This window comes from Lissotriton vulgaris, chromosome 12 (genome assembly GCF_964263255.1).
Source record: "Lissotriton vulgaris chromosome 12, aLisVul1.2, whole genome shotgun sequence".
Lineage (NCBI taxonomy): Eukaryota > Metazoa > Chordata > Amphibia > Caudata > Salamandridae > Lissotriton > Lissotriton vulgaris.
This window is the reverse complement of record NC_141700.1, coordinates 99351941-99370391: the sequence shown is the minus strand read 5'-3', so window position 1 is coordinate 99370391 and position 18451 is coordinate 99351941. Positions and strand designations below refer to the sequence as shown.

At 47.7% G+C, this 18451-nt stretch overlaps 1 protein-coding gene across 4 annotated transcripts in view; it reads left to right on the top strand.

Annotated features, from left to right (window-relative positions):
• Positions 1 to 18451, top strand: part of SHC1 (SHC adaptor protein 1) — a 131856-nt gene that overhangs the window by 35399 nt on the left and 78006 nt on the right. The window contains exon 1 of one of the 4 annotated variants that reach the window (XM_086947366.1): positions 5289 to 5349. The exons of the other annotated variants lie outside the window; for them this stretch is intronic. The gene's annotated coding sequence lies outside the window, so the exon portion shown is untranslated. Of the gene's footprint in view, positions 1 to 5288; positions 5350 to 18451 lie in introns of those variants that run through there. 4 annotated transcript variants of the gene reach the window in all.

Here is an 18451-nt window from a genome sequence, read left to right as displayed (position 1 = left end):
GTAGATCATGGCCGCCTATTTACCTCCAAGTGAGATCATACAGGATTGTGTACAAAAAGCTTGATAGCCGGCGGACTGCAAATCTATTCTGATTGGGTGCTCTGATGGACGGGAAGCCCCAGGTGATGATGAATAAGCTTTTCGTTCAAGATTATATTTCAGTTCTTTTACAAATTGTTTGAGCGAAAGTGTGAATCTAATATCCATTAATTTATTCCCCCTTTCTAACTTCATTTTGTATTTCTTTACTCTTAGTCTGGTGATGTTTTCTAAGTGTTAGATTGGTCCCAAAAGACCCTGTTCTTCTCCCCAAAGTGTTTGGTTATAGACAGGTAGTGTGCCCCCAGCAGAAAGAACCTTAATCAGCCAAGGTTTAGTCTACTAGACCGCTTGAGAACACAGAGCTGGCCAGTGAATTGGCTCGCAGCACCAGAGTGAGCACTGACCAGGCTCACTAAGATGACTAAGAGTAACTGGGCAACACTGGTTAGAACCAACATATCCCCCCCCCCCCCTTTTTCCACCACACCCCAACTATTGTTGTGGATAGAGGACATATCTGTGCTTGGCGTGATGTTGAACTATGCCAGGCTACCTGTTCTACACGAGTATGGGTCATCCCTGGTGACCCGCTGCTCTGATCTCCACTAGCAGGTATTGAGGTACGGTAACTGTTAAACTTTGGCTTGGACCCAGCATCAGCAGCCAGTAGGGCTGTGGTGCAGCAAATTGTAGCCGTAGTGGCTGGATTAGGACTCCTGAACACCAGACCTTCTAATTGGTTAAACCTTAGAAGAGGCCCGTGGGGTCAAGAAGACCCTGGCCAGAGAAGATGAAGCCTTCCTGATTCTTCTACCTGATGTCCAGTACTCCAAAAGCGCTGTTATGTCGGAGCAATTATGCACCAGAACCCCCCCCCCCCCCCCCCCCCCTGCCTCGACCAGTTGAAATGAGAATATGGACAACTTTTAGGGCCCAATTAGACCATCCTTGATTGCTTTGTACAAAGGTTTATTTAGACTGGGGGCATTGAAACCGAGCTTGTCTCCTCCCTTTTGCTGTGCTGACTAGATATCGTCACAGCACAGCATTCGCAGTAGCACTGATTCCCCTGTGTGCTTGGACCTGTTTACAGCGCTTTAAGTAGAATGAAAAGAATTGGGGTAGAGGTGGGTTGGAGATTCCCCTTAAATGTCTGGCCAAAGAAATGTAACTAGAAATCCTTTACAAGAGGTGTGCCTTATTTAATTACAAGCATGGCCTAAAACATCTGAACTCCAATCTTATGCTTGACACGCCACGGTACAGTGTGCAGATGCGAACATGTGTTATCTGTTATTGCACACAGAAATATCACACAATTACGAACAAGACAGATTGGTTTAGTAAGCCAGACCTGTTGGTTTTACTAACTCATGATAGCACTGAGTTTTACTCAATATTCGATAATCAGGAACCACCGTTCTTCCCTTCACATCACCCTTATCTGCAATCTCCCTCTCTCTCTCCATTAGCAACTGCATTTTTCTCCACTCATTTCTCATTCTGAAAATCCTATATCAACATATACGACACTTAATTTCCCCATCACTGTAATTTATATTCTGTCCACCAGCGTGTACTTTTTTTGGTCTCTTCCACTTCTCCACCCACTTGCGTGTACATGTGTGTGTATTTATGCACAACTGCTGAATTTTCTTTTCTTCTGGCGATATCGAGACTTCAACAGGTGTGTACCCATTTAACATCGTCCAGTTATTAAAGTTGGCACATTACACTATTGCTCTGAGACCACGAGGCCAAGGATCGGATGAGCATGTAGTCAGAACACCCTATTGACTCAGCGACAGGCACTATGTATAAAAGATGCAGTTTCCTCTGTATTTTCGACTGGTTGATCTGGACAGGCTATCCGAAGCGGGCAACAAAATAGTCCTATCTGAAATGGGGAGATTCAGGTTTTGAAAATAAAATGTTTTAGCATGGCACAAAATCATAATCGAGAGAGTAATAATGCTATTTTAAAAGATGGCTACAGGATCCGGAAAAGGCAGTTGGACTCGCCTCTATATACCTTTTACGGGTATGTTACGAACATGGGAATGTTGATTGGAACTCATTACGTGTACAAATCTTCTTTAGGCCCACCAAACTCGGACAACATGCGAGTCGTCTCCAAAACCGGTACCTGTATGGATAGGTATCCTGGAGTGTGGGTCTGAGGTAACTGAAGATCAAGGGGTACAAAGTAAAACTAATATAGAACCCGCTTGGGTGGGCAGCAAGGGACTGCGCGGATTTCACTCAGGAGGGTACTGTGGCATACCTTGGAGTAACAAGACCATTCCACCAACGAGGACAGACTGCAAACCAGCAGGATTTTCCCACTCCTTGCAAGCAGGCAAAGGAGATTACTAGAGCTCGGATTGACTGTACTTGGAGGACCAGGACAAGTCAAGTCAAGTCAAAGATTTATATAGCGCGCTACATACCCGGAGGGTCTCAAGGCGCTTGAAGAATAGTGGGGAATTACTTGTCGAATATCCAAGTTTTAAGTTGCTTTCTGAATGCTAGGTGGTTCTGAGTGAGACGAAGGTGAGTGGGGAGTGAGTTCCAGGTTTTAGCTGCGAGGTAGGAGAAGGATCTACCTCCCATGGTGGTTTTATTGATGCGAGGTACGGTGGCAAGCGCTTGGTTGGAGGAACATAGTTGGCGAGAGGGGGTGTAGAAGGAAAGTCATGTGTTGAGGCATTCGGGTCCAAGTTCGTAAAGTGCTTTGTGTGGCGATGGCGATATGCAAATCAGCTCTGACCCTGTGCCCCATGGGAACAGTCCAGTCCGAACTACAAAAGCCATGTCCTTCCCAGAACGGAATCAAGCATCCGAGGACCGGACCGGTTTCGAGGTAACACCTCTCATCAGCCCGGCTAGCTTGACTCCAGTGGTGTGGAGTGCCTGGGACCCACGTCTGAGCATCCCCAGCGCACTTATGGCGGCAATTGCAAACAAAACAGGTGCATAAAGCCATTATCTAACCCAGGGTGGTGTGGAGTGCAAAAAACGATGGATTTAGGCCCAGATCCTTGTACTGGGGTGAATGTAAGACATTGATCTACATTCTGTCCATCAGATTGTTTTTTGTAATTTTCTCCCTGAGTGTACTGGGGTAGCTCAGATGTGGGTCCCAGAGCCTCCACACCATTGGAGTCAAGCTAGCCGGGCTGATGAGAGGTGTTACCTCGAAACCGGTCCGGTCCTCGGATGCTTGATTCCGGTCTGGGAAGGACATGGCTATTGTTGTTCGGACTGGACTGTTCCCATGGGGCACAGGGTCAGAGCTGATTTGCATAAAGCCATTATCTGACCCAGGGTGGTGTGGAGTGCAAAAAACGATGGATTTAGGCCCAGATCCTTGTACTGGGGTGAATGTAAGACATTGATCTACATTCTGTCCATCAAATTGTTTTTTGTAATTTTCTCCCCGAGTGGAGGGGAGTGGCACACATCTCCCCTTATTTTTCCCTTGAGTGATGCCCTGGCATGATCCTGTACCTTAGAACCCTTGTTTTCCCTAGGACTGTCTTTTTATGTACAGATATGTGGTTTCCGCATCTTTGAAGTATGTTGGCCTTATCTAACCACCTTGCACGCCATCTCGGTTTGGACTCGGCCATTTTCAACTAAGGCTTGGCCCTGCTCCAATGGGAACAGTCCAGCTCGAACTGCCAAACTAGGTCCTCCCTGAACCAGAACTCAAACTGGAACCAGTTTTGCCCTCATCGTGCCCATCAGCTGGGTACCGCTTGCTTCAAGTGCCAGTGTGCACGGGACCCGCGTCTGGACTTACTCGTGTAAGGCGTCTAACTGAAGTTTTCAAAAAAGTAATGGCTGGAATGCTTGAATTGCTCTCAGGCGCTAGTAATTACTCAGGCCACCACCAGTCCACTGTTAATTTACACACCATGATTCCTCCGCATGCAAATCAGTCTCGACAATGTGCCCGCGGGAACAATCCAGCACTGTTCCCATTGGCGAACGGAAAGAGGCATCTGGCTGGGTGCCCGTTTAACCAGCCATTTTTAGGTTGGCGCTTTCTTGTTTTTTGGTTCTAGAAGGAGCTAGATCATTTACTGCTGCTGTGACGTGGTTATTGTACTCTTTCAGTTGGGGTCATTGAACGAGGAGTAAGCAGTGCTTTAAATGGGCTGGTACTGTCCGCTACGGAGTACCAGCACTTTTTCATTTTGAGAGGGAGAGTACCGGCACTTCTCAAGAGCGACATAATACTTTTAATTGGCGAGTACCGGCACTTCTGAGAAACAAGCAGGTACTCTGGAGCAGAGTACCCGCACTGCTATATGTCCATTTCAAGCACTGGGATCAAGTACCCTGCTGCGAAGGCGAGGATAATTCTACAGCAGAGCGCTTCCTACATGCACTGGATTTTTCCACATTCATGGCGCGATTTCCAAAATTCCTCGTGGAATTAAGGTGCCACAAAACGGCCAGTCATTGAACAGCAAATGGGAATCCGGTGATGCCGGCCATTATACAGTGCAAACAACGTGTAAGGTGCTTGCCTCCTTTGTGGGCGGGACCCCCTGGACAGTGAAGGTAGATTAAAATAACATGATTGTAAAATTCCTTTCTTCAGTCTTGGCCATGTCACGTTACTGTTGACGGGGCGTTCTTGGTGTCCCACCTGTAATGGGGGGGAGCGGCGGCACAGTGTGTTTTGTGTCGCTACCCCCCCCCCCCAATCCTTCCCCCAAAAAATCGAGTAACCTCGACACCCTTTCAAGGCCCCTTGCACGCGCCGGTGAAGCGGCTTCTGGCTTGGGGAGTGAGTGAGTGAGTGAGTGAGAATTGGTACTCTCCGCGTGCGTGTGGCGTGTTTGTGTGCACACGCACTTTCCATGTCCACACGGCCTGCTGCTTCCTGCGCGCGGTCTGCCTCGGCCCCCCTCATCCTGCTCCAGAGTGCTCCGAGCCATCTCTGTAGGAAGCGCGGCCCCCGGGGACCCCCGCCAGTCAATAAATAGAACATCAGTTCAAAAGGGCATGGGTGGATGGAAGGAGGGAGGGAGAGCAGGAGAGGAGGCCCTGGAGGGAGAGAGGCGGACAGAGAAACAGGGCGAGGAGGAAGACACCCCGAGAGAGGGAGTGAGAAGAAAGGGCGCGGAGAGAGGTGGGAGGGCCCCCCTAAACCGAGCGAGCGAGGGAGGGGAGGAAGGAAGTGGAGGCAGCTGCGTGGGAGGAGGGAGACCTCGAGCAGACAGGACTGGGGCAGCAACAGAAAGGAAGGAGATATTAGAGCAGCAATGGAGCCAGAGACAGCCTGGGACTGGAGTAAGGATAGAGAGAGGGGGGCAGAGGGGAGGAAGGAAGCCGCCCTGGGACGGAGGGGTGGGGGGGAGCTCTCGACGTGGCAGGGCGGGCGGGGAGAGGAGCAGAGCCCGTGTCCGTGCTGGTGTCCTGCAGCAGCCTCTTCAGGGAGGCGCCCTGGGTGCAAACTCACTTAAGGGGTCGTTTACTGTGGCTGAGCATGGAGCCCCATCATTGACGCGAGGCAGGGGGAGAGCACATCTCCACTGATCTATCCAGATAATGGCCTTCGGTGCACACTTCAGAATGTAACTGGTGCATGTAAAGCGCTCCAATACCCACGGGTCGAGTAAGCGCTGTATAAAACTGCAAAATACATTTTTTGGGAACTCTGTGCCTGGACTGTCGAAACGTTCACTTTCACAAATGACAGACGTAAATGCTAAACGACAACAAGGTAACTGAAAATCCTCCAATTGGTGGAGTATAACTTTAAATATGGAGTTGAATACACTTCCGAATTTTCTCCACATTATAGCTTTGGTAGAGGAAACTCCATCTGTTGAATGTGCTTCCTATTTACAGATTTTCTGCTGTTTTCTGATCACCTCGGATCATCCAGAATGGTTGCCTACAGTCATGTAAAAAAAAAAAAAGCTTTGTCCAAATTTAAAGCCCCTAAATGGGTTCTGCATAAAAGCCATAGGACTATGTCCTTGGCACCAAGGTCATAATATTAATTAATAATCTCTGCAACGCCGCATGATTCTTCTCTCAAATACCAGCTTTAACTGTTGGAAATTCAACCATTATTCCCAAAACATCAGCTTGTACGTTCTGAGGATGCATGCATTACCATCTCAGATATAAGCGTTGTAAATTTGGTCTACGTTAATTCATTTAACCAAACAAAAGCTTCTAATTTGGTTGGTTGAGCTGTACACAGGAGAGCGACTTGTAGGGAAGGAGCTGGAGAGCTGCCAGTTGTTCTTGAGCGACTCGTCGTATTAACCTGAATTGAATTACACAAAACTTGGAAACACTAGTATTTACTCATTGAAGTGCTTTTGCTTGGTTTGATGTAAATCTTCATCAATTTTCAAGAAATTGGTGTTAAAATAGTTTTTTGGGTGTGCATGAGAGTTGAAAGCTAAAGATATCTAACAGCGAATTTGTGGATGCTTGGTAGATTTGCAAATCCAATTAAATCAAATTAAAAAGAACTAAGGGCAAACCATTAGACGAGGAAGCTTTTTTGCCATTGTAGCAAATCCGACTTCAGATTTGCGAAAGTGTTGTGCTCTGTTGCAGGAGCCTATATTAGTGTGGTGCCCCAAGCACTGACTTTGGATAACATAAAAACAACAAACTCATGGGAGCAGGATGGCCCTATGTTTGGGGCCCAAATTATTAGTTTTTTTTAAAGAACTTAGCACACTAGAGTTGCGCTTGGCCAACAGCCAAATATGTTGGTTGGCCTGCCAGCAGCATGGTGTGTGTAAGGCTGTACAGAAGATCTGGACTTGAAGCCGACCCATGTTGCACAACCTTTGGCAGTGCGCATCAGTGGTTGGTCATCTGTGGGCGTTCAGGCTGTAGGAAACCTGGATGTGGTGTATGATAAAAAAAAATGCTATAAATGAAGTTAAAGTGAAGTTAAGGCTGCTTTTGGTTAGAACTACTAAACATTCGTTCAAAAAAAACTGCAGAAATTCAGAGAAAAACACTGTGAAAGTGTAGTTATGGTTACAAATTAAAATAAAAAAGCCACTGAAATTTGTAAGCTACTGTTAGGACTTTAATTCAGAACATGCAAACTATAACTTAAACAACGAATGAGGTGCTTGTGATCTCACGACATGTAAACCTATAAAAGCAAAATGTTATTAAATAACACATACCCATATCAATAAATAATACCCTTCATCTCTTTCACAGCATTGAGGATATTATGATGTAGTAATGGCTTTTAGGAGTCATGGAAGGATAGCATTTTGTTTATTATAACAATATTTTAGGGTTCAGGTAAGTTTAGTGTCCAGGGATAGGGTTTTTAGGGTTAATGGGCGGGTGGTGTTAATGGGTAGAAGAGTTTTTTAGGGTTCAGGAAGCATAATGTTGAGGGGTCGTAAGAAGTTTTGAGGGTTCACTGAAGGGTAGCATTAAGGGTTAATGAGGGGGTTTTGGGGTTCAAGAAAGGGTCGTGTTAAGGGGTAGCAAGGAAAGGTTCTGGAAATGTTATTGTTAAGGGGCATTATGGGGTTTTTGGGGTAGCAAGGAAAGGGTAATTCAACATTGTGATATATTAAATAGGTAATTTAATATAAAAAGTATGACATGACATTTGAAGAGATTTAAACACATTAGCATTTTTTAATCTAATATCTTAAAATTAATAAATGACATTTTTTGATCCCAGCAGCTTATAGCATCTCTAGCCAATTAATCCCAAAAGTAGGAATTGGAGGGAAAACAGTTTTCTCAATGAGTGCTTTAAGGTATATCTGACTTTAGTGATGGAATGGGTAGTGGAAGGTGGCTGGGACCCTAATCACTGCCAGAGAAGAACAACAAACATAATTACCTAAGAGAGAGATGGCATTGCAGCCATGTGTTTGACCTAAAGTTTGAGCTCTGTTGTAACCCTGTAGCCAGACTTGTTAAAAAGCTCTAGATCAGGCAACTTGCTAAACAAATGCGTACAGCTCTTTGGATGGTACGTGCTTTTTCTGTGGGTGCTCACAACGTCTGCCTAATCAAAACAAACTCCTGTCCACCCGCATGTGGGCGGAGGAAAAAGCCCTCTGTAGTACTCCTGGAAGCTCTTTCTAAGGTTGATAACCAAAGGGCTGGTGACAGCTGTGCTGTCAAGCCAGGCCTAAAATGCATTGTGAATGGAAGCATCCTTTTGTGCAGGCTTCTTTCTCCCCTGCTTATCCCATGCTGTCTCCAGAACCATGTGAACTCATGCAGGGGCTGAATAATGGTGCCTGAAATTGGTTTGTTCTGTAAAGAATCTGTGACCTGGGCTAGAGAGACCTGATCGGCTGCCATGCAGGCATTGCCTTAGATCAGTGTATCTCAAGAGTAAAAACGTTGACGTCAGATCTGGAATTTGGTGCATTGGCCCAGCAGTGGGATGTGTTCGTGAACAAGTGTTCTGTCAGGGCGCAATTGTAACCCAATAGGACTGCTGTATATGCATTCCCGCACCTGGAAGTAGTGATACCACAGATACCGGATGTAGGCCAGTACAAGTTAGCCCTTCAGGACTACCCGGTGAGAATAAGTGCTTCTTCGCGGATCCCTAGGTTTATCCACTCTACTAGGAATGTTTTTGACCAGACCTTGAACATGCTTTCAGAATGTAAAGGCTGTACAAAAATAAGTGGAAACTGCGCTTTCCCACCGTTTTTGTAATTCCTGATTCCATCTGTGACTCCCCCTGCTATGGACTGAATCGGGCGTTGTGGACCTCTTGTAACTGGGTCCTAGGATACAAGGACACCTTTTTTCTGTTTTACCCTTTTAATTGTTTTGGGTTTTAAGTGACTCGCCAAAGAGGGATCACAGGCCTACTCTGGTTGTCAATTAAGAAATTCAGCAATAATTATTAAATGCACACACCAGCAATCCCCAGGACTAGGGTCCCAAACTAGCTCACCTGCTTAGGCTACCATGTTCGATGCAGCATCTCAGGATAGAATACGCAACAATTCTTAGTTTGATTGTGCTTCTGCAGCAAGTATCCGAGAACAACCTCAATGACTCCGGTGACTGGGTGGAGAGATTGACCAGCACAGGAGACCCCACGTACCATCAGCAACTTTCAGCATCCTTCACCACCTTCGAGCTCCAGCGATAATCAGACACTTGCTGCCTGCCTTGCTGATAATACCCCACAGGCAGGATCCCACTCCCACTCTGGCACCCTTCCTGCTAATGGTTTCTATGACCGTACATCATTGAGGGCTGAGAATGATAGAAGGGAAGTAGACCACCTTCCCTGGAAGCAAGAGGTTGGTAAAACAGTCTGGTCAATCTTTTGTCTTCTCTGCTGACCCCACTTAGTAAGCGATGGATCAGACACTGAAATGGTGGACAAGAACCGCGCATTAAAGACAACTAAGTGAGCACTCTGCCCACTTCTGGCAGGCCAGTCTAGTTAGGCAGAGGTTCTTCATCCCCACACATTTAGCCCTCCTACAGGCTAAGATGGTTAGCGTGTGCTCTCCAGCTTCACCGCCGTCTTCCTCTGTACTGCTGTGTTGTATTGGGCCTCTTTCAGTTGAGCTGTTTCGGTCTCTTCCATATGTGTTAGTCTGCTCCATCAATTTCCTGATCTTTCTGTGAATATGGTATTGTGATGTCAGATTTCTTTAATACTTCTGACACACACATCTTCTTGTACTGTTCACATTCCTCGTGGAAATGTCTCATGACCTTGTTTCATCCAATTCATTATAGATCTGGAGTCTTATGCCTCCTCAATTGGAGGATTAGTGGTTTAAACCATAGACATTCTGCTTGGTTATCTCACCTGGTTAACTTTAATTTGTCATTATTCTGGGGAATTAAAACGAAATACCAACATTCCACCCTTAACTTGGAATGTAGTTTTTTTTCTTCACCCAATAGATCTGGGGAAATGGTTTACAGCAACCTTAAAATGCTATATACAAGGATAAGAGGGCCTTCCTTGCCAGGTGTTTCCCTCTGTGCGTTGTTGTCTGCCACTGCCACACCCAGCAGTTCTGTTGGCACAATATGAAATTCCACGTCACTCCTCTCACTGAATACTGGATGTCTCAATCAGTCACATGCAAGGTGCCTTTGGGAGAGGTCAGACGCGTGAGTGCAGGTAAGAAATATATCATTCATAAGAGAAAGTGCAGAGAATCTGATTGTAGATACAGCCATCCATGTCAGATAAGAAGTGAGAATTCAACAGATGGTAGATAATGGGGTATTGATTTGTAAACTAGAAAAAAACACAAATGCCCTAAGTTGAAGCAAGGTTTGTTACGGATTGCAGAGAGTCGAGCCCAGTAAGTTCTGTGTCGGAACATGGGGTACTCCAAGGTGCTCTTGTGACGTCCACTACTGTTGAGTGTGGCAGACCACGAGGGTTCCCTACTATAGAGAAGATTAATTCCTAAATACGGCCCCTTGCCTACAACATTCTTCATTTAGCAGTACTACCCAGTCAGATGTCACTTGCTTTGTATTACACCTGGCAGCATGGCCTTAGGTGGCCACTAGCATGGCCGTCTTCACCCACTTGTCTGGCACTGTCTGATTGAAGTCCCTAGCTCAGGACATTTCGCTGCCTTCGGCCTGTCTGAAGGCTCCATGTATTTAGTCCCCTCGGCTCTGGCTACTTCTATATTCTATTTTGGCTTTAGGGGCTTTTTAATCTATTTAGTTATAGGAGCCATTCGTGGAGGCCTAGATACTGTTATAACAGGCTATTTATATGGATACAAAGGATTTCAAATGATTATGTAAGCAAAAACTAATTAATTTTTTCTGAATCTGGATAGTGTAACATTTGTAAAACTACTGTAATTATCCTGTTTTCAGATAGGAAATAAGATTGTACAGAATTTCTTCTGAATCCCTATAATGTAAGATAGGCAGAGAATGTCATGCTACAAATTCAACTCCAGTTACGCAAGTCGCAGATATGGTAATTCTTTTTACATATTTTTCTGCAACCAAGTCACATTTTATGTTTGTGACTTTTCCAAAACATTACCCTAACTCTAGTAGTTATACGATGGGGGTACTCTTGTATTAAAGTGAGAAGTACGAGGCAACAAAAAGTATTGGTTTAAGTCAAAATTGTATCTGTTATAGGACTTATTTTATCCATATTTTGAGAGCAAGTTTTAATGTAGATGCCCTACAGAGGCGATTGTCGGAATATTGCTTTCAAAAAATGTTTGTGACAAATTAGGTCATAAATTGAATTTACAAAAATCTTGGTCTTTTGGGTGGAGGGTTTCTAATATTAACTTAAATGGGACAACTATATTCAGGACACAATATTTCTATCGGCAAACATTTTGCTAACAACATTCTGCTACCATACCGAAGTCAATTTTATAACTTAACTTATCCCACATTTTTTTTACGGTAATGCCCTATTAGTTATTATTCAAGCACAGGTATATTAAAGACCTTACACCATCCCTGAGCTGCAAAAAAGTAAGACGACGGAGTACTGAATGTTCTGAGCAAAGTCCCAATAAAGTATATATGCCACCCCTGTATATTATCTTGTTATAGTGATGGGCAGGTACTAGTGAACAGCTAGGAAGTTTTTCTAGATCTAACACTCTTTGGGTTCCAGGACCACAAATGTTGTAATGGATAACACTTCGTTTTATCATAGATGAAAGTTTATGCATTCAAGATGCCCCAAATTGTAATTGACCTTCCGTAATCCCATCCCAGAATTTCTCATCCGTATCTTCTGCCTGGATGCTTGGGGTTACCAAAAGCCTGCTAGACAATCACTCCTAGACCACACTACTCTGAGGACCTACCCAGTGGTTAGACTTCTAACCTCAGTGTAATGTGATGATTTTTCCTAATCGGCGGATGGGAGCTATGGTATCCCAGCTTACAAGTCTGGAATCTACGAGGAAAAGGTTGGTGAAAAAATGAAACTTGACGCAACTTGTTTTTCGTTTTATATTATCCATGAATAAGTTTAACACCCCGTTAGAACTTAAATCCACATTTCAGTGGCGGAGGGTTGGGGGGGGGCGCGGGTAGCTACTTTTAATCTTGGAAAGGCCAACCTTTTGGATGCTGATGTTGCTTTGGGAGATGGTGCGCCAAAGAGATTCTCTAGTGGGAATTGATTTTCAGATATACCATTGAGCTGTTGTCAGATATTGTTAGCGTGCTCCTGGGGTCTATGCTGCTCTGTGCGTTAGCTGTTACTGCTGGAGAGATGCTGCTGTCATAGATGTTCTTGATCCAGGCTGGATGTTGCTCTCTGATTGATGTGCTCCTGGAGCGATGCTGCTCTCGGAGATATTCTTGATCTGGGGTAGGTATTTCCCTCCACGGTTGCTGTTGCTCCTTGAGAGATGCTGCTATCCTGTGCGCCATCTCCTGAGGGAGCTGCTGTTCTCAGAAACCCTGTTAGCCCCGGAGATGTACTGCTCTATGAGAGATACTGCTGTCCGAGGTTTACTTTCTCCTGCAGAGATGTTGTTCTAAGAGTTGCCCTTGCTCCTGGGCAAAAGCTTTTCTCAGAAACGCTGTTGCTCCTGGAGAGATGATCTCAGCAGAGATGCTCCTGGAGGGATTATCCGTACAGAGATACTCTTGTGGGATTATCCCTCCAGGGATGCTATTGCTCCTGAGAAGATGATCTCTACAAAGATGCTATTGCTCTTGGGGAAATCGTCCCTACTTAGATCCTCTTGCAGAGATGCTCTTACTCCGGAGACATTGTGGTGCTCCTGAGATGCTACTGTCACAGATACTCGTGATCCTAGGGAGATGGTGCTCTCTGAGATGCTCTTGATCCTAGGGAGATCGTGCTGTCTGAGATACTCTTGATCCTAGGGAGATCGTGCTCTCTGAGATGCTGTTGGTCCCAGAGAGGAGTTGCTCTTGGATGCTCTTGTTCCCAGAGAGATGTTGCTCTCAGAGATAATGTTGCTCCTGAAGCTATGCTGCAAATGTCTTAGTGATGTTCCTCTGGGATGCTCCTGGAGATCTCTTGCCATCAGGGATGCTGTTGCTCCTGTAGAAAAAATGCCCTCAGAGATGCTCATGTTCCTGGAAAGATGATGCTCTCTGAGTCGCCTGCAGAGATGCTGCAAGTTTAGTAGATACGCTCCTTTCTGATACTCTTGCTCCTGCAGTGATACTACTCCGAGAGAGGCTGTTGCTCATGGAGCGATCCTGCTCTTTAAGATGCTGTTGCTCCTGGAGAGAACCTGCTCTCTGAGACGCTGTTGCCCCTGGGGTGAATCTGCTTTCAGAGATGCTGTTGCTACTGGAGAGATCCTGCTGTCAGGTTATCAGGCTCATGGGAAGAGCTCCAGTGAGAGGTTCTCTTGCTACTGGAGAGCTCCTGCTCTCAGATGCCCATGCGGAAATCCTGCTCTTGGATGCTCATGCTCCTGGAGAGATCCTGCTCTCGGATGCTCATGCGGAAATCCTGCTCTTGGATGCTCATGCTCCTGGAGAGATCCTGCTCTCGGATGCTCATGCGGAAATCCTGCTCTTGGATGCTCATGCTCCTGGAGAGATCCTGCTCTCGGATGCTCATGCGGAAATCCTGCTCTTGGATGCTCATGCTCCTGGAGAGATCCTGCTCTCGGATGCTCATGCGGAAATCCTGCTCTTGGATGCTCATGCTCCTGGAGAGATCCTGCTCTTGGATGCTCATGCTCCTGGAGAGATCCTGCTCTCGGATGCTCATGCTCCTGGAGAGATCCTGCTCTCGGATGCTCATGCTCCTGGAGAGATGCTCCAATCAGAGCTGCTAGTGCTCCTGGAGAGATCCTGCTCTCAGATGCACAATTGGCCATTGCCCTCTCAGATGGACCCTCAAACTTTTCCTCTAATTCTAAAAACGGACTCTCCGCGGTCGCCCAATGGATGACCACAAACTGTCTACAGCTCAACGGCGGAAAAACAGAGGTGCTCCTCCTCGGCAAAAACACCAGCCTTTGGAATGAGCACTGGTGGCCGTCCTCCCTCGGTACCATCCCTCCCCCCAAAACCGTTGTGAAAAACCTGGGTGTATGGATGGACGACTCACTCAACTTTCGAGCCCACACCAAGAAAGTTGCTGGCACCTGCATTGGCTTACTGAGAAGCCTCAGCCACATACTAGGCTTCTTTGACGCAAAGACCCGACAGCTCATCATCCAAGCCACCATACTCTCGCGTCTAGACTACGCCAATGTACTCCTTCTCGGCGCCAACAAATGTGAGCTAGCACGACTCCAACGCGTGCAGAACTCGGCCGCTAGAACTCTGATCGGCCTGCCCCGCAGATGTTCAGCCAGAGCAACCATCAGGAATTTGCACTGGCTCCCGGTTGACTCCAGAATCAAGTTTAAGACCCTCATCATGACCTTCAAAATTCTCAAACTTGACACTCCCCCTCTGCTTCAACCCCTTCTCACTCCCTATGCGCCGTCACGGAACCTAAGATCTTCCAACCAAAACCTCCTCTGTGTCCCACGCATAAAACTCTCCCGCATGGGCGGACGCTCCTTTAGGTTCCTGGGACCCAAGATGTGGAACGAACTCCCACATCATATTCGAGCGCTGGATAACCTTTCTGCCTTCCGAAAGGCAGTGAAAACTTATCTTTTCCCTTGTCTCTAAACCCGCCTCTGCCCTTAGGCCTTCTTGCTCAGGATCGGATCTAGGTTTCAGCGCCGGGACGCCTCATTGCCGAGGCAGCTGTAGCGCTTCAACAAAACATTAAGATAAGATAAGATAAGATGCTGCTGGGGAGAGCGCTAGTCAGACGCTCTTGCTCCTGGAGAGATCCTGCTCTCAGGTGCTCTTGCTCCTGGAAAGATCTTGCTCACAGATGCACTTGCTCCTTGGGAGATGTTCATGCTCTAGGGGAGAGCTTCAGTCAGAGATGTTCTTCTCATAGAGAGATCCTGCTCACGGATGCTCATGCTGCTGGAGCGATCCAGTCGGAGATGCTCTTGCTCCTCTAGATATCCTGCTCACAGATGGTCTTTCTCCTTGAGAAATGCTCCTGCTCTAGAGGAGAGCTTCAGTCAGAAATGCTCTTCTCATAGAGAGATCCTATTCACCGATGCTTCTGGAGAGATCCAGTCAGAGATGCTCTTGCACCTGGAGAGATCCTGCTCTCAGATGCTCCTGGAAGATGCTGCTCTCTCGGATGCTCTTGCTCTTCGATATGCTGCTCTTTCAAATGCTCTTGCACCTGGAGATGCACTTGCACCTGGAGAGATCCTGCTCACAGATGCTCTTGGAGGGATCATCCTCTCTAAAGCACTCTTGCTCCTGGAGAGATCAAGCTCTCGGGTGCTCTAGCTCCTGGAGAGATCCTGCTCTTGGATGCTCCTGGAGTGATCCTGCTTTCGATGCTCTTGCTCCTGGAGCTGCTGTTCTCTCAGATGTTCTTGCTCCTGGAGATGCTGCTCTTTCAGATGCGCATGCTCCTGGAGATGCTGCTCTCTCAGATACTCCTGGAGATGCTGCTCTCTCAGATACTCCTGGAGATGCTGCTCTCTCAGATACTCCTGGAGATGCTGCTCTCTGATGCTCCTGGAGATGCTGCTCTCTCATGTGCTCTTGCTCCTGGAGAGATCTTGCTCTCAGATGCTCTTCTTGCTCCCGGAGAAAGCTCCATTCACAGATGCTCTTGCTCCTGGAGATGCTCTTGCTTCTGGAGAGATCCTGCTCGCAGATGCTCTTGCTCCTGGGGAGAGCTCCTGGAGATGCTGCTCTCTCCAATGCTCTTGCTCCTAGAGAGAACCTGCTCTCAGGTGCTCTTCTTGCTACTGGGGAGAGCTCCAGTCAGAAATGCTCATGCTTGTGGGGATGCTGCTCTCTCAGATGCTCTTGCTCCTGGAGAGCTCCTGCTCTCGTATGCTCTACTTGCTTCTGAGTAGAGCTCCAGTCAGAGATGCTCTTACTCCTGGAGAGATCCTGCTCTCACATGCTCCTGGAAGATGTTGCTCTCTCAGATGCTCTTGCTCCTGGAAGATGTTGCTCTCTCAGATGCTCTTGCTCCTGGAAGATGTTGCTCTCTCAGATGCTCTTGCTCCTGGAGATGCTGCTCTCTCATATGCTATTGCTCCTGGGGATGCGGCTCTCTCGGATGCTCTTGCTCCTCGAGATGCTGCTCTCTCAGATGCTCTTGCTCCTGGAGAGATCCTGCTCACAGATGCTCTTGCACCTGGAGAGATCCTCCTCTCTGAAGCGCTCATGCTCCTGGAGAGGTCCTGCTCTCAGATGCTCCTGGAATGATCCTGCTCTCGATGCGCTTGCTCCTGGAGATGCTGCTCGCTCAGATGCTCCTGCTCCTGGAGATGCCCAGTCAGAGATGCTCTTGCTCTTTTAGATCCTCTTGCTCTTGGAGATGCTGCTCTCTCAGATGCTCATGGTCCTGGAGATGCTGCTCTCTCAGATGCTCATGGAGATGCTGCTCTCTCTGATGCTCATGCTCCTGGAGATGCTGCTCTCTCTGATGCTCTTGCTCCTGGAGAGATCCTGCTTTCAGATGCTCTTCTTGCTCCTGGAGAGAGCTCCAGTCAGAGATACTCTTGCTCCAGGAGATGCTCTTGCTCCTGGAGAGATCCTGCTCTCAGATGCTCTTGCTCCTGGGGAGAGCTCCAGTCAGAGATGCTCATGCTCCTAGAGATGCTCCTCTCGCAGATCCTCTTGCTCCTGGAGAGATCCTGCTCTCAGATGCTGCTAGAAGATGCTGCTCTCTCAGATGCTCTTGCTCCTGGAGATGCTCTTGCTCCTGGAGAGATCCTGCTCTCAGGTGCTCTTCTTGCTCCTGGGGAGAGCTCCAGTCAGAGATGCTCCTGGAGATGCTGCTCTCTTGGATGCTCTTGCTCCTGGAGAGCTCCTGCTCTCAGATGCTCTTCTTGCTTCTAGGTAGAGCTCCAGTCAGAGATGCTCTTACTCCTGGAGAGATCCTGCTCTCAGGTGCTCCTGGGAGATGTTGCTCATATGCTCTTGGGGATGCGGCTCTCTCAGATGCTCTTGCTCCTCAAGATGCTGCTCTCTCAGATGCTCTTGCTCCTCGAGATGGTGCTCTTGCAGATGCTCTTGCTCCTGGAGATGCGGCTCTCAGATGCTCTTGCTCCTCAAGATGCTGCTCTCTCAGATGCTCTTGCTCCTCAAGATGCTGCTCTCTCAGATGCTCTTGCTCCTCGAGATGGTGCTCTCGCAGATGCTCTTGCTCCTGGAGATGTGGCTCTCTCGGATGCTCTTGCTCCTCAAGATGCTGCTCTCTCAGATGCTCTTGCTTCTCGAGATGGTGCTCTCACAGATGCTCTTGCTCCTGGAGAGATCCTGCTCTCAGATGCTCCTAGAAGATGCTGCTCTCTCAGATGCTCTTGCTCCTGGAGATGCTGCTCTCTGAGATGCTCTTGCTCCTGGAGATGCTGCTCTCTGAGATGCTCTTACTCCTGGAGAGATCTTGCTCTCAGATGCTCTTTTTGCTCCTTGGGAGAGCTCCAGTCAGAGATACTCTTGCTCCATGAGGTGCTCTTGCTCCTGGAGAGATCCTGCTCTCAGATGCTCTTGCTCCTGGAGATGCTGCTCTCTCAGATGCTCTTGCTCCTTGAGAGATCCTGCTCTTGCATGCTCATGCTCCTGGAGATTCTGCTCTTGGTCCTGGGGAGAGCTCCAGTCAGAGATGCTCTTCTTCTGGAGATATCCTGCTCTCTGTGATGCTCGTGCTCCTGGGGAGAGAGCTTCATTCAGAGATGCTCTTGCTCCTGCTCTCTGTGATGCTCGTGCTCCTGGGGAGAGCTCCAGTCAGAGATGCTCCTGGAGATGCTGCTCTCTCAGATGCTCTTGCTCCTGGAGAGATCCTGCTCTCTGCGATGCACTTTCTCCTGGGGAGAGCTCCAGTCAGAGATGCTCATGCTCCTAGAGATGCTCCTCTCTCAGATCCTCTTGCTCCTGGAGAGATCCTGCTCTCTGCGATGCACTTTCTCCTGGGGAGAGCTCCAGTCAGAGATGCTCATGCTCCTAGAGATGCTCCTCTCTCAGATCCTCTTGCTCCTGGAGAGATCCTGCTCTCCGCGATGCACTTTCTCCTGGGGAGAGCTCCAGTCAGAGATGCTCTTGCTCCTGGAGATGCTGCTCTCTCAGATCCTCTTGCTCCTGGAGAGATCCTGCTCTCTGCGATGCTCTTTCTCCTGGGGAGAGCTCCAGTCAGTGATGCTCTTGCTCCTGGAGATGCTGCTCTCTCAGATCCTCTTGCTCCTGGAGAGATCCTGCTCTCTGCGATGCTCTTTCTCCTGGGGAGAGCTCCAGTCAGTGATCCTCTTGCTCCTGGAGAGATCCTGCTCTCTGCGATGCTCGTGCTCCCGGGGAGAGCTCCAGTCAGAGATGCTCTTCTCCTGGAGAGATCCTG